Source organism: Harpia harpyja, chromosome W (assembly GCF_026419915.1).
Source record: "Harpia harpyja isolate bHarHar1 chromosome W, bHarHar1 primary haplotype, whole genome shotgun sequence".
NCBI classification, from domain to species: domain Eukaryota; kingdom Metazoa; phylum Chordata; class Aves; order Accipitriformes; family Accipitridae; genus Harpia; species Harpia harpyja.
The window spans coordinates 36,460,653-36,475,891 of NC_068968.1; the positions used below are offsets into that span (position 1 = coordinate 36,460,653).

The following is a 15,239-nucleotide window of genomic DNA, read 5'->3' on the forward strand; positions in this document are numbered from 1 at the left end:
CCAACCCTTGCAAATGAAACTACATGCTTAAACCACTTTTATACCCAACATACAGATTTATACACTCTTATTAATTACTATCCCCTGTCCTTTAAGAGATAGATATTCCATGGGCTTCTTCCACTCCTCCAGATGTTCACACACAGGTTATGACTTGGGCCCCATCTGTCAAGATGAGTGGTCAGGACAGGAGAAGCAGTATGTTCGATCGTTGGGCACCAACACCGGCTTGGTTTGGGTCACCGATGCACTTGTCTGGTTCCTTGCGAAGTTCACTCCTCTGCAGTTCAGGTCATTCCTGCTACATTACTTCCTACAACATACAACTCACACCACAGATTATTTTTCCCTCAAGGTTAAATGTCCTTGAAGCACACACTGGGTCTCCCCATCCTTCCGCATTACCCACCAAGTACACCCAGGTCCCTGAGCAAAGACAATCCCACAAATGGGTTTGCCTTTTCCCATGGGAGGAGCAATCCACACTGCCTTCCCCAGACACTTCCCCATGTGCACTACGGGGACCTTATCTCCTCCCACAGGATGTAGGGGTTTTGTTTGGGCAGGACCAGGACGGTTAGCAGATCCTCTGGTGTTAACTAGCCAAGTGGCTTCTGCTAAATTTGTATCCCAATGCTTCCATGTCCCACTGCCTGGTGCTCTCAACATAGTCTTCAACAGTCCATTATATCTCTCAATTTTTCCAGATGCTTGCGGGTGATAGGGTATGTGGTACACCCACTCGATGCCGTGTTTCTTTGCCCAGGAGCTTATGAGGTTATTTCGGAAATGAGTCCCATTGTCTGATTCAATTCTTTCTGGGGTACCATGTCGCCATAAAATTTGCCTTTCGAGGCCTAAGATGGTGTTTCGGGCAGTGGCATGGTTTACAGGATATGTTTCTAGCCAACCAGTAGTTGCTTCCACCATCGTGAGTATGTAGCGCTTGCCTTGGCGTGTTCGTGGCAGTGGTCCAATGTAGTCAATTTGCCAGGCCTCGCCATATCGAAAGCGCAGCCACCGCCCTCTGTTCCAGGGAGACTTTACTCTGGTGGCTCGTTTGATTGCAGCACATGTTTCACATTCATGAGTGACCTGTGTGATGGCCTCCATGGTCAGGTCCACCCCTCGATCACGAGCCCATCTATATGTTGCATCTCTCCCTAGATGTCCCGATGTCTCATGGGCCCAGCGAGCTACAAATAGCTCACCCTTACGCTCCCAGTCCAGGTCCACCTGAGCTGCTTCTATTTTGGCAGCCTTGTCTACCTGTTCATTATTTCGATGTTCTTCAGTGGCACGGATTTGGGCATGTGAGCATCTACATGATGTACCTTTAAAGTCATGTGTTCTACACGGGCAGCAATGTCCTGCCACAATGCATCAGCCCAGATGGGTTTACCCCTGCATTGCCAATTGGTCTTCTTCCACTGCTGTAGCCACCCCCATAGGGCATTAGCCACCATCCAGGAGTCAGTATAGAGGTAGAGTACCGGCCACTTTTCTCGTTCAGCAATGTCTAGGGCTAGTTGGATGGCTTTCACTTCTGCAAACTGACTTGACTCGCCTTCTCCTTCAGTAGCCTCAACGACTTGTCGTGTGGGACTCCACACAGCAGCTTTCCACTTCCGATGGTTCCCTACCACACGACAGGATCCATCAGTAAACAAAGCATAACACCTTTCGTCTTCTGATAACTCATTATATGGTGGTGCCTCTTGGGCACGAGCCACCTCCTCAGGCGATGCTCCAAAATCTCTGCCTTCTGGCCAGTCCATGATCTCTTCCAGAATTCCTGGGTGGTTAGATTTCCCCATTCGAGCTTGTTGCGTGATCAATGCTATCCACTTACTCCATGTAGCGCTGGTTGCATGATGTGTAGAGGGGATGTTTCCTTTGAACATCCAGTGTAGCACGGGCAATCGTGGTGCCAAGAGAAGATATGCTTCTGTACCAACAACTTCTGAAGCGGCTCGAACCCCCTCATATGCTGCTAGTATCTCTTCTTCAGTCGGGGTGTAGTGGGCTTCTGATCCTCGGTACCCCCGGCTCCAAAACCCTAATGGTCGACCTCGGGTTTCTCCTGGTGTTTTCTGCCAGAGGCTCCAGGTGAGACCATGCTCCCCAGCTGCAGTGTAGAGTACATTTTGCACATCTGGTCCTGTCCGGACAGGCCCAAGAGCTACTGCATGAGCTATTTCCTGTCTGATATGCTCAAAGGCTTGTTGTTGTTCAGGGCCCCATTCAAAATAGTTCTTTTTCCGCGTTACTCGATAGAGAGGGCTCACAAGCTGACTATAACCTGGAATATGCATTCTCCAGAACCCCACAAGGCCTAGGAAAGCTTGTGTTTCTTTCTTGTTAGCTGGTGGAGACATAGTTGCTATCTTGTTAACCACATCCATAGGGACATGACGATGTCCATCCTGCCATTTTATTCCCAAGAACTGAATCTCCTGTGCAGGTCCCTTGACCTTGCTTTTCTTTATGGCGAAACCAGCTTTCAGAAGAATCTGAATTATTCTTTTTCCCTTCTCAAACACTTCTTCTGCCTCGTTGCCCCACACGATGATGTCATCTATGTATTGTAAATGTTCAGGGGCATCGCCTTGTTCCAGTGCCGTTTGGATTAGTCCGTGACAAATGGTAGGGCTGTGCTTCCACCCCTGGGGCAGTCGATTCCAGGTGTATTGGGCACCTCTCCACGTGAAAGCAAACTGTGGCCTGCACTCTGCTGCCAAAGGAATGGAGAAAAATGCATTGGCAATATCAATTGTAGCATACCACGTGGCTGTCTTTGATGCCAGTTCATACTGGAGCTCTAACATGTCTGGTACAGCAGCACTCAGTGGCGGTGTCACTTCATTCAGGCCGCGATAATCTACTGTTAACCTCCACCCTCCATCAGACTTTTGCACTGGCCATATAGGACTACTAAAAGGTGAATGAGTCTTGCTGATGACTCCTTGGCTCTCTAGTTGATGAATCAGCTCATGGATGGGAGCCAGGGAGTCTCGGTTTGTGCAATATTGCTGGCGGTGTACCGTCCTGGTAGCGATTGGCACCTGCTGTTCTTGAACTCGCAGCAATCCCACAATGAAGGGATCTTCCGAGTCAATTCTTGGCATCCCCGTCACTCCAGAGATCCAGATGGGTTCTGTGCCCCTGTACCCTGATGGCACCAGCCTACACTGTGCACCAGTGTCTACCAAAGCCTTATACTTCTGTGGGTCTGATGTGCCAGGCCATCGAATCCACACAGTCCAGTATATCCGGTCATCCCTTTCCTCCTCCTGGCCGAAGGCAGGGACCCTCTATTGCTGTTCCTCATCAGAGTATTCACTGTCTGACCCTTGCGGTGCCAGACCAGAAGTCCCCTCACCAGAATCAAGGGAGGTGGTTTCAGTTCTTCTATGCCTGGAGGATCGCTGATTGCTTTCTTGGGCCTCTACAGCAACGACACTGACAGCCTTCTTCTTGGGTGACTCCTTCTTAACAGCTGTCTTCCCTCTCAGTTCATGTACGCGGGCTTCCAGCTTAAAGGTGGGTTCACCATCCCACTTCCTCATGTCCTCCCCTTGGTCACGCAGGAAGAACCAGAGTGTACCACGTGGCATACGCCTTGGGCTCCCTTTCCCTCTGACCGGGGCAGGAAAGGACTGATTTCTTGGAGCGTCCCTAAGAGCCAAGGCACTGTCCTGTAGGGATGAGGAGACACAGAGATTTTCTTCAAAGTTTTGGAGCCAAGATGACACTTTCTCCACAGTTGGTGTTTCCATATCTGGGCAATACATTGCTGCCAAGCTGTTAGAATATGATGCTGGGGCACCTTGAATCACCTTTCTCCACATGGCCCGTGTGCACAGGACATCCTCTGGATCTTTGGAGACTTCCTCATCATCTAGATCACTGTAGATGACTTCCACCACTGCTAACTCTCTCAGGTACTGGATGCCTTCATCTGCGGTAGTCCACTTTCCTGAGGAATTCACAAGATCTTCCTTGAATGGATATCTTGCCCTCACACTTGAGAGGAGCCGGCTCCAGAGACTGCAAATTGCTGCCTCTTTTCCAATTCCTCTTTCAATTCCCCGGTTTCTAGCGAGGGATCCCAGCTGTTGGGCTTCCTTGCCTTCCAGTTGCTGACTGTCAGCCCCGTTATCCCAGCATCGGAGCAGCCAGGCAGCAATCCGCTCACCTGGCTGGCGGCTGTAGTCTTTCCGCAAGTCCCGAAGTTCTGAGGATGTCAGGGACCGGGTAGTTTCTGCTTCCTGTTTAAGTTCCCTCACTCCTTCCTCCAATTTCTTTATCGCAGGACCAGCTTCTAGATTAAGCCTTTCCTCTTCTTCTTCTTCCCTCACTAATCGATGGTATGGACCTGTTGATCTCCTTGTCCACTGTTTCTTTTTCACTATTGGGGCAATTACTGTAGTTGTTGTTGTTTGGGTCCCTGCCTCGAGCATGGTGTCCTCAGATGCAGTCTGGGTCCCTGCCTCAACCGTGGTCCTCTGAGAGTGTTGAACTATGGCTCGGTAGGCATAGGCCAGGCCCCAGTACAGTGCAAGAAGCTGCTGGTTTTCATTGGGATAGGCAAGGCACCCTTCTATCAGGTGGCGTGCCAGTTTGCCAGGGTTACTTGCCTGTTCAGGTGTAAAGTCCCAGATTATGGGAGGTGATAACCGTCCTAGGAATCTGCCCAAATCCTTCCATATACCCTGCCACCCAGGGACCGGTCGCTTGAGGGCACGTTTCAGTATTGCCTCACCCGAAACTTGACTTCTCTTATACCAGGACGAGACCAGATTCCACAATACCCATAATATACCACCAGTATTAATTATTAGTATTGAACAACTCACATAAGGGTGAACAAGGACCTCAGGAGCCTGCATAATAAAACCATTCCCATCAATGCCCGGTAGGGAGAGGGAGATGTGTTCCCTCATCTCCTCCACAAGATAGCTCCCACAACACAGCAAAGCCATCAGTGCCAGGACAAAGCACATAGATAGTATTTGTATTAGCATGTTCCCGAGTTCCTTCATTCTCCCCACAAGATAGTTCCCGCAGCACAACAAAGCCATCAGTGCCAGGGCAAAGCACACAGCCATTATTTGCGTTACCATGTTCCCAAACTCAGCAAGGTAGAGATAAGCAAGCAGCCAACAAGCTCCGTGACCTGCACAGGAGCTTGCCACTTAATAACTAGCTATGGCACGTTTAATGCAAAACTGCCGTTGTCTTGCCCCACGTTGGGCGCCAAAAAGGACTGTAGTGGGTTGACCCTGGCTGGATGCCAGGTGCCCACCAAAGCCGCTCTATCACTCCCCCTTCTCAGCTGGACAGGGGGGAGAAAATATAACAAAAGGCTCGTGGGTCAAGATAAGGACAGTTTAATAAAGTGAAAGCAAAGGTCGCGCGCAAAAGCAAAGAAAAACAAATCATATTATTCTCTACTTCCCATCAGCAGGCGATGTCTAGCCACTTCCTGGGAAGCAGGGCTTCAGTATGCGTAGTGGTTGCTCCGGAAGACAAAAATGCCCCCCTTCCGTCTCCCTTTACTTAGCTTTTATATCTGAGCTGACGTCATATGGTATGGAATATCTGTTTGGTTAGTTTAGGTCAGCTGTCCTGGTTATGTCCCCTCCCGAGATCTTGCCCTGCCCCAGCCTGCCATTGAGGGGGGGGGCAAAAATGTTGGGGAGACAGCCTTGATGCTGTGCCAGCACTGCTCAGCAGTAGCCAAAACACTGGTGTGTTATCAACACCTTTCTAGCTACTGATGCAGAGCACAGCGCTATGAGGGCTGCTATGGGGAGAATTAATTCCATCTCAGCCAGACCCAATACAATAGTCCACTGAATTTGCTTGTGGTGATTATTGTGATTAAGATAGGGAATGTATCTTGTGTACCCCCAGCCTACTTGCTGTTGGGGCAGTCTGAGGAGCAGAAAAGGCTGTGTAAGCACTGCTCAGCAATAACTAAAACATCCCGGTATTATCAACACTGTTTCCAGCACAAATCCAAAACATACCACTATACTAACTACTATGAAGAAAATGAACTCTATCCCAGAAAACCAGTACAAACATAAACTGGATTTGTAGTTCCCTCTGCTTGCAAACCAACCAGCAATTTATTTTGAGTTGTAGGCAAATACAAATAAATGGTTCCATGAAATGGGTAATAAATGTGTACATGAATGAAAATCTAAGTAAATAAAAATGTGGAAGTGTTAGTTAATCAAATGGGGGTTTTTTTTCTGAAACATGGATGTATAACTGTCCTGGGTTCAGCTGGGATAGAGTTCATTTTTACAGGAACCTGGGAGGTGGGGGGGCATAGCCGGGGCAGCTGACCTGAACTAGCCAAGGAGCTATTCCATACCATGTGACATCATGCTCAGTATATAAATGGGGAGCGGGCCGGGGGGAGCCCTCTCGACTTTCGGTGGGGGAAGTGGCGGAGCGTCGGGTTCCGGGTGGTGAGCAGTTGCACTGTGCATCACTCCTTTTGTATATTCTTTCATTAGTACCGTTGTTGTTGTTGTAACCTTTTTTTGTGTTGTCCCAGTAAACTGCCCTTATCTCAACCCTCGAGGTTCCAGTTTTTTTTCTTTTCTCTCCTCCATCTCCTCCCTATCCCACCAGAGGGGGGCGGGAGGAGTGAGCGAGCGGCTGCGTGGTCCTTTGTTACTGGCTGGGCTGAAACCACGACAGTCCTTTTTGGCGCCCAACGTGGGGCACGAAGGGTTGAGATAACGACAGATCTGGCCAGAGCGTGTTGAAACAAATTTGTCATACGCATTTCTTATATTAGATAAATAGATGTTAGTCACAATGTTGATTCATTTGTTTACATGGTGGCGTTTTGTAAGTTCTTATGTGCTCTATGTATTGCCTGTAGTTACGTTTCTCACCTCTGGGAGAGTGATTGGGATTATCGTTTTGCTGTACTGGGCAATGTCGACTTGTGAAATGATTACATCACTGGTCATGAGGTTAAGCTGGTATCTGTATGAGGTAGTGATATCATTTCCATACTTCGGGCACCTTCTATCGGATTTTATTGGTAATTACACTCACTCCATGGGGAAGTTAGGGGGGGATACTTCCCCCTGTCTGTTCGCCTCCCTTCTCTCCTTCCGACTAATTACAACAGCTTTTGAGAATTTTGAATATCCTTGGGATGCGCAAGCTAGTGTGCTGTTAGTGCTATGCCTCCTGAATGTTTCAGGTCTTGTTTAGGGCTACAAAAAGGCTCTTTAAGAGTACCACCCAGAGATCTGCCCCAAAGCTGGATATTCATGGGTGGCACGGCATGTGGGAGGATTTGGGCAGGTATCTAGAGAACTTCTCACCTCCAGTGGCTTGGAAGTTCACTCCCGAACAACTACAGAACCCTCATGAAGTGGTAGAATATTTGAAAGAAAAATGCTGTGGCTATTCCAAAGACATACAACTCGCTGCACTGTGCTGGGCCCTGGCCAGTATCTACCAAACACTGCTTGATATTAGGCAGCACCCTCAGGGGGAAAAGGGGGAAAAGATGGAAAACAGGGCAACAGGCACCGTGGCTACCCCAACCCCGACAACAGGCAGTGTGGCTACCCCAACCCCGGTGACAGATGCTGCAGCTAAACCAGAGAACCAACCTGTGCCAGTATCAGTCGCCCCTGTACAGAAAAAGAAACACACAAAGAAATCAGTTCGCTTAGTGAGAGATGAAGATGAACCAGGGTCATTGCAAGAACAGGAGGAAGAGGCAGAACCTGAAATAATCACCCGATCTCTATCCCTGAGTGAGTTGCGTGACATGCGAAAAGATTTTAGCCGCCACCCAGGTGAGCACATTGTTACCTGGCTGCTCCGATGCTGGGATAATGGGGCTAGTAGTGTGGAATTAGAGGGTAAGGAAGCCAAGCAGTTGGGATCTCTGTCTAGGGAAGGGGGCATTGTGATGGGTTAACCCTGGCTGGATGCCAGGTGCCCACCAGAGCTGTTCTATCACTCCCCCTCCTTCTCAGCTGGAGAGGGGAGAGGAAATATAACAAAGAGCTTGTGGGTGGAGATAAGGACAGGAGAGATCACTCACCAATTACCATCACGGGCAAAACAGACTCAGCTTGGGGAAAATTAACTCAATTTATTACAAATCAACCAGAGTAGGGTAATGAGAAATAAAACCAAATCTCAGAACACCTTCCCTCCACCCCTCCCTTCTTCTCAGGCACAACTTCACTCCCGGATTCTCTACCAACCCCCCAGCGGCACAGGGGAACGGGGAATGGGGTTTACAGTCAGTTCATCACACATTATTTTCTGCCGCTTCATCCTCCTCAGGGGGAGGACTCATCACACTCTTCCCCTGCTCTAGCGTGGGGTCCCACCCATGGGAGACAGTCCTCCATGAACTTCTCCAACGTGGGTCCTTTCCATGGGCTGCAGTTCTTTACGAACTGCTCCAGCATGGGTCCTTTCCACGGCGTGCAGTCCTTCAGGAGCACACTGCTCCAGCACAGATCCCCCACGGGGTCACAAGTCCTGCCAGAAAACCTGCTCCGTGGGCTCCTCTCTCCACAGATCCGCAGGTCCTGCCAGGAGCCTGCTCCAGCGCGGGGTTCCCATGGGGTCACAGCCTCCTTCGGGAACCCACCTGCTCCGGTGTGGGGTCCTCCACGGGCTGCAGGTGGATATCTGCTCCACCGTGGACCTCCATGGGCTGCAGGGGGACAACCTGCCTCACCATGGTCTTCCCCACGGGCTGCAGGGGAATCTCTGCTCTGGCGCCTGGAGCATCTCCTCCCCCTCCTTCTTCACTGACCTTGGTGTCTGCAGGGTTGTTTCTCTTACATGTTCTCACTCCTCTCTCCGGCTGCCGAATACCATCTGTCCCAACTTTTTTCCTTCTTAAAAATGTTATCACAGAGGCGTTACCACTATCGCTGATTGGCTCAGCCTTGGCCGGCGGCGGGTCCGTCTTAGAGCCGGCTGGTATGCGCTCTCTCGAACACAGGGGAAGCTTCCAGCAGCTTCTTACAGAAGCCACCCCTGTAACCCTCCCCGCTACCAAAACTTTGCCACACAAAGCCAATACAGGCATCGACAAGGCGATTGGGAGAAAAATACAAGTCCTCAACCTCTGGAGGTGACTTCTGTTAGGTGTAAAGGAAAGATACCCCTTCAAGGATGAAGTTACATGTCACCAAGGCAAGTGGACCACCATGGAGAGAGGTATCCAGTACCTGAGGGAATTAGCCGCGCTGGAGGTGATTTATAATGATCCAGAAAAAGCGCAGTCACCCACAGATCCAGATGAAGTCCAATGCACACAACCGATGTGGCGGAAGTTTCTACGAAGTGCACCACCAACCTATGCCAACTCATTGGCAGTAATGTCCTGGAAAGAAGGCTATGGACAAACGGTGGATGAATTGGCTGTCCAACTCCGGCAATATGAAGGAAGTCTCTCTTCCTCCCTACGGGCCTGTGTCTCGGCTGTAGAGGAATTTTCCCGAGAGTTCCAGCAATTCAAAGTGGATATGTCCTCCTCCCCACCTGTACAGGCCCGCATCGCAGCTATTGGGAGTAAGCATTCCTCTGCCCGAGAGAGGAGAGAGAAAGTACACTCGCTGGGCTAACCTGTGGTTTTACCTGTGTGACCATGGAGAGGACATGAGGAAGTGGGATGGAAAACCTACCTCAGTCCTGGATGCACGGGTACGGGAGTTGCGAGAAAAAGCAACCAGAAAAGAGGATTCTTCTTGGAAAGCTGCTGCTCCAGTTTCCCGTGAGCAGTCCCCCAGACACAGTAGATGGGATGATCCCATTTCTGATCCTCTTGAAGGGACTTCTGATTCACGTGTGCGAAAAGTGAGTAACGGATATTCTAACCAGGATTAGAGGGGCCCTGCCTCCAGCCAGGTGGAGGAGAGGGACAACCGAGTCTACTGGACAGTGTGGATTCGATGGCCTGGCACGTCCGACCCACAGGAATATAAGGCTCTAGTAGACACTGGTGCACAATGCACCCTAATGCCATCAAGTTATAAAGGGGCAGAACCCATCTGTATCTCTGGTGTGACAGGGGGATCCCAAGAGCTAACCGTATTGGAAGCTGAAATGAGTCTAACTGGGAATGAGTGGCATAAACACCCCATTGTGACTGCCCCAGAGGCCCCGTGCATCCTTGGTATAGATTATCTCAGGAGGGGGTATTCCAAGGACCCAAAAGGGTACCGTTGGGCCTTTGGTATAGCTGCATTGGAGACGGAGGAGATGATTGAACAGCTGTCTACCCTGCCTGGTCTCTCTCAAGACCCTTCGGTTGTGGGGTTGCTGAAGGTTGAAGAACAACAGGTGCCAATTGCTACCACGACGGTGCACCGGCGGCAATATCGCACCAACCGAGACTCCCTGATCCCCATCCATAAGCTGATTTGCCAATTGGAGAGCCAAGGAGTGATCAGCAAGACTCACTCACCCTTTAATAGTCCCATATGGCATGTGTGGAAATCTAATGGGGAATGGAGACTAACAGTAGATTATCGAGGGCTGAATGAAGTCATGCCACCGCTGAGCGCTGCTGTGCCAGATATGTTAGAGCTTCAATACGAACTGGAATCAAAGGCAGCTAAGTGGTATGCCACAACTGACATTGCTAATGCATTTTTCTCCACTCCTTTGGCAGCGGAGTGCAGGCCACAGTTTGCTTTCACTTGGAGGGGCGTCCAGTACACCTGGAATCAACTGTCCCGGGGTGGAAACGCAGCCCCACTATTTGCCATGGACTGATCCAGGCTGCACTGGAAAAAGGTAAAGCTCCAGAACACCTGCAATACATTGATGACATCATCGTATGGGGCAACACGGCAGAAGAAGTTTTTGAGAAAGGGAAGAAAATAATCCAAATCCTTTTGAAGGCTGGTTTTGCCATAAAAGAAAGTAAGGTCAAGGGACCTGCACAGGAGATCCAGTTCTTAGGAGTAAAATGGCAAGACGGGCGTCGTCAGATCCCTATGGATGTGATCAACAAAATAGCAGCTATGTCCCCACCGACTAATAAAAAGGAAACATAGGCTTTCTTAGGTGTTTTGGGCTTTTGGAGAATGCACATTCCAAATTACAGTCAAATTGTAAGTCCTCTCTACCAAGTTACCCGGAAGAAGAACGATTTTAAATGGGGGCCTGAGCAACGACAAGCCTTTGAACAAATTAAGCGGGAGATTGTTCATGCAGTAGCTCTTGGGCCAGTCCGGGCAGGACAAGATGTTAAAAACGTGCTCTATAGTGCAGCTGCGGAGAATGGCCCTACCTGGAGCCTCTGGCAGAAAGCACCTGGGGAGACCTGAGGCTGACCCCTGGGGTTTTGGTGTCGGGGATACAGAGGATCCGAGGCCCACTATACTCCAACTGAAAAAGAGATATTGGCAGCATATGAAGGAGTTCGAGCTGCCTCAGAAGTGGTTGGTACTGAAACACAGCTCCTCTTGACGTGCGGAAACAGACTCTACAATCAGTGAGATTGTAAAGTAGGTATGTTTATTCAGCGTTGGGCAGCACGGGGGGTAGTCCCACCAAAGTCGTGCGCACCTGACACGGCAACTTACTTCAAATTTAAACAGTCAAGTGTTACATATACATAAGATTTCCCAATACGCCTATACATATGCATGACCTATCCCCGCTTCATATTAAAATTAGTTCCAAAAAGTCATTTCCCTAAGTCCCTCCTAACCGAGTCTGCACAATGCCTCCTTGTGGTGGTCTTAAAGATGAAGGCTGTATGTCTTCCTCACGATGAACTCTTTACCTCTTGCTCCTGCGCAGGCTCAGTCGCCCTTTGGCTTCTGTTCAAATCGCATGGCCAATCTTGGCTGGTTCTTGGGGTCGACTCCTGCTTCTCATCAGGAACTATCCCTTGCTTCAGTTGGTTACAACAACATATACATTAATCATTGTCCCTCATCCCTTTGAACTATGTCTATTGCCATTAAAACTCTCTCACAAGTTAGATAATCATTAAACAGCTCCTACCCAAATCCATTCTTTACCATAATCATTAAAACCTTACCTATATCTAAAATAAGTAACCATGCTGATATATTTCTCCTAAAATTTCTAGCCCCACCATCTCAGTCCCCCCTTTTTCTGAAAATTTAGTAAATTCTTTTATTATTATGTTAATACATGGTTTTTCTGTCTAACATCCTATCAAAATATTTGTTAGATTCTAGTTCACGCCTCAACTGATTCTTCTTCCATTCACTGTATGAGTCTCCCGTGCTTTTGAAGCACCATAGGCTACACGGCACCATTATGCAAAGGACCATTGACAAGATAATAATTACTATTATGGTGACAAACAGCTGTTTTAACCATGTCAGATTTGGTAACCAGGAGGTCAGTTTATCCCATACTTCAGTAAATCCCCATGATGTATCATCCATGGTAACAAGGTGTAATTTCTTGGAGACTTTCCAAATCTTTCCGATACCTGTTTTTACTTGTCACCTCTCGTCTATATAAGTACAACAACTTTGATTTATAAGCACACATACCCCTCCCGCCTTGGTAGTTAACATATCTAATGCAAGGCGTTTTTGTATCGTCATCTTTGCCAAGGAATCAATTTCGGCTTGTAACTTCCCTAGAGCATCACCAGTGGTGTTGGCTAAAGTCTAAACCATTGCTGATATGGAGTATGAAGTTACCAATCTATACCCAGATAGCGGCTAATTTGTTGCACTATTTTGAAACAAAATGTGGTCCTCTGTCGGAGGATATGGTTGCTGGAACCCCAAAACGTGGTATTATCTCTTGTACCAATATTTTGATTACCTCCCGACCCTTAGCCGTTCTCGTTGGGAATGCTTCTGGCCAACCTGAAAAGGTATCTGTTAATACCAATAAATATCGATACCCCCCTTTTCTTGGAAGTTCTGTAAAATCAATTTGCCATTGTTGTCCAGGCCCATTGCCTTTTCCAATCTGGCCCATTTCCGGCTTGGGGGTATTCTTAGGATTAGTCTGGAGGCAAAGATCACACTGTTGTGTCACCTGTCTCACCGTGGTATACAAATTTCTAGCTACGATTTCTTTTACTAAATGATTATACAGAGCCTCTGTTCCCCAATGTCTTTTGCTATGCTCCTCCCGTATCAAATGCCATAATAAACAAGAGGGAATAATTAGTTTTCCCTGTGGGGTATGAGCCCACCCCTCTTCATTATATGACCCTTCTAAATCTGTAATAAGCTTTTGATCTTCCTTGGTATATTCTGGCTTACCTTTCAGGGAGAGTTGTCTATCAGGAATTAAAGCCCCTTCTATTTTTACCTTTGTTTTGGCCACTTGTTTTGCCTCTCTGTCCGCCAGTTCATTCCCTTTCTCCAAATCTGAGCTCACTTTCTGGTGTGCCTTAATATGCATAATTGCTACTTTCTTAGGGAGCTGGACAGCCTCCAGTAGCTTTAAAATCTCTTCTGCATGTTTGATGTTTTTCCCTTGGGAATTCAATAGTCCTCTCTCCTTCCAGATGGCTCCATGTGCGTGTACAACTCCAAAGGCATATTTTGAGTCTGTATAAATGTTCACAACTTTGCCCTGGGCCAATTCCAGGGCGCGGGTTAGAGCAATTATTTCTGCCTTCTGTGCGGAGGTGTTCATAGGCAAAGCCCCTGATTCTATTACCTCTTGGCTGGTGGTGATGGTATATCTCGCACGTCGATTACCATTTAGGACGTAACTGCTTCCATCTGTGAACCAAGTTTCCCCGTTTTCCATGGGGTTGTCTTTCAGGTCTGGGTGACTGGCATACGTTGCTTCGATGGTTTCCAAGCAGTCATGATGTACCGGTTCTCCTGTGTTTCCGCTGAGAAAAGAAGCTGGGTTGACAATGTTAGTGACTACAATCTCCACATCATCCTGCTCTACCAATGTAGATTGATATCTCAGGAATCTTTGCGGAGAGAGCCAATGTCTACCTTTTGCTTCCAGTACTGCTGATACTGTATGAGACACCAAAACAGTCATTTTCTGGCCCAGAGTAAACTTTTGGGCTTCCTGTATGTTCAGTATCACAGCTGCAACTGCCCGCAGGCATCCAGGCCAACCTTTTGCACTTGTGTCTAACTGCTTAGAGAGGTAGGCAACTGCCCGTCGATATGGACCCAGGTTTTGTGCTAATATTCCCAGGGCAATGCCCTGCTTCTCGTGGGAGTAAAGAAGTAACGGCTTACTTATATCTGGGAGTCCCTAAGGCCGGGGCCAACATCAAAGGATTTTTCAGTAGCTCAAAGGCTCATTCAGTCTCCTTGTTCTATTCAAGGTGTTTCTGCTCAGTGGCTGTCAGCGCATACAGTGGTTTAACAAGCAATCCATAATTATAGATCCACGATCGGCACCACCCCGTCATTCCCAGAAAAGTCCGTAACTCTTTTACTGTCTGAGGTCTCTGGGTTTGGCATATTGCCTCCTTACGGGCCTGTCCCAAAGTTCTTTGTCCCGCACTAATTTCATAGCCCAAATAATTCACTTTACGTTGCATTACTTGTGCCTTTTTCTTGGATACCCGGTACCCCTGGAGTCCCAGAAAGTTCAACAGACTCACCGTCCTTTTCATACAGTCTTTTTCTGTCTTGGTGGTGAGCAGGATATCATCCACATACTGCAACAATTTTCCTTCCTCAAATGGGGTTTCCCAGGATTCCAAGTCCTTAGCAAGCTGATTGCCGAAAATGGTAGGACTATTCTTAAATCCTTGTGGCAACACCATCCAAGTGAGCTGGGTCTTTCGACCACTCTTGGGGTTTTCCCATTCAAATGTAAACAACTTTTGACTGGTTTCGTGGAGAGGGAGGCAAAAGAAATCATCCTTCAAATCTAAAACAGTAAACCAAGTTAACTCAGGTGTTAATATGGTTAGCAGGGTATATGGGTTTGCCACTACCGGGTAAAGGTCTTCAGCTGTCCTATTTACCGCCCGTAAGTCTTGGACCACCCTATATGACCCATTGGGCTTCTGAACAGGTAATATAGGGGTATTGAATTCAGACTCACACTCTTTTAGTAGTCCCAGCTGCAAAAATTTTTCTATCACCGGCCGAATTCCTTCGCTGTCTTCCTTCTTTAGGGGATATTGTTTAATTCTTACTGGCTTTCAGCCTTCCTTGATCCTAACTTCAACAGGTGGAGCACTTTTCGCTCTTCCAGGTATATCGGTAGCCCATACCCCTGGG

The 15,239-nt window shown here is 48.2% G+C and overlaps 1 protein-coding gene across 1 annotated transcript in view; it reads left to right on the forward strand.

Annotated features, from left to right (window-relative positions):
- The first annotated feature begins 6,466 nt into the window (after nt 1-6,466).
- The window catches only part of LOC128136242 (AN1-type zinc finger protein 5-like), a 258,027-nt gene continuing 249,254 nt past the window's right edge, over nt 6,467-15,239 (forward strand). Inside the window, exon 1 of the mRNA XM_052775496.1 lies at nt 6,467-6,485. The gene's annotated coding sequence lies outside the window, so the exon portion shown is untranslated. The remainder of the gene's footprint in view (nt 6,486-15,239) is intronic.